Source organism: Brassica oleracea, chromosome C3, assembly GCF_000695525.1.
Source record: "Brassica oleracea var. oleracea cultivar TO1000 chromosome C3, BOL, whole genome shotgun sequence".
Classification (NCBI taxonomy): Eukaryota; Viridiplantae; Streptophyta; class Magnoliopsida; order Brassicales; family Brassicaceae; genus Brassica; species Brassica oleracea.
In genome coordinates this window covers 58,834,824-58,836,188 of record NC_027750.1, presented here as the reverse complement: position 1 = coordinate 58,836,188, position 1,365 = coordinate 58,834,824, and positions in this window count along the sequence as shown.

Here is a 1,365-nt window from a genome sequence, read left to right as displayed (position 1 = left end):
GAGGATCTTGCCAAGACATTGATGGTTGATTCCATTCTATTTCTTTTACCATTCTTTATTAGCTTTATTTTTTTTTTCTCCTCCTGATCTTAAAATAATCTGTGTACCTGGCCTCAAATTTAATCACTCATAGTTGGCTCAAAGTACTTCATTATTCTGGGAGAATCATATCCAACATATATCCCCATCCTCCTTTTGAGGTCCCATCTTAGTTCTCTGTGGTGGAGTAATTAGTGCGTAGACAGCCCATCCAAATGTCTTATGATGGGGTATGTCTGGCTCTTGAACTGTTAATAATTGTGATAGGGGATATCTATGCTCACTAAATGGCCTGATGCGTATTAACTTAGGTGCATGTAAATTTCGTGTGGCCCAAGCTGTGAATGGGAGTTTTGACTTCATAAGTTATGGTCTATCAATCAGTTATTTGCGTTTTAAAATATTTCGGCCAAGCCATTCTTGGTATGGACATGTATCACAGAATTATCCACACTTACCCCCATGGACATACCATAATCATTTAAATGCTTGGGACATGTATTCACCAGTATTATCTAGACATATAGTATTTATTATGAAAAAGGGGCTCGTAGCCGTTTTACTGGTGATGGCCTAATGAGTTTCCCTTGTGTAAATGGTACCCACGTGAGATTCTTTGGGATAACTCTTCTTATCTTTTAATGTGTGTCTTTTGAGTTTGGACCAGGATAGCCAATCTGGTCGTGCCATAAAATGTATATTTTCGCAGGCTTTTAGCCTCTATCATACTAATCTATGCATATTCTAGGTCAGTAGAGAATGCATGTATAGTCTTTAGGACTTATCATGGCCTTGGGCGATTTTATACATATATCTGAAGGAACTCTTTGTTTTCTTCGCCCTTTGTTTCAATATGGAAACCATTCATTCTTATATCTTTAAAACTCAGTAGGCTGCTCTTGCTCTTAGAGCTGGGTGAATACAAGGCATCACTGATTTCTAGATGCATATCCTTAGGCAATAATATATTAGCCTAGCCATAGTCATCTTTCAGACTGGCGATACCTGCTTTAGTACTTATATTGGCGTTTTTCAGTGTACTTATATAGAAAAATCATTCATTCATTTAATCTAAGTAGACAATGTAATAGAAATAGATTCAAGGAGATAAAATCAGAGAAAGCATACAAGGAAAGCAATCACACAAGTTTGATGTCGAAATCAGATTATCAACTTGATTAGTGATCATATCTCGATTTTTAACTTTGTCCAAAGGTCTAAAGGATTCTCTATAGTCAGATACTAATCTTTGAGACTCTTAATAAGATGATGGCTAATAATTAATATTGCCATGTATCAATCTTTCTCATTGGCATTATTGCCTTC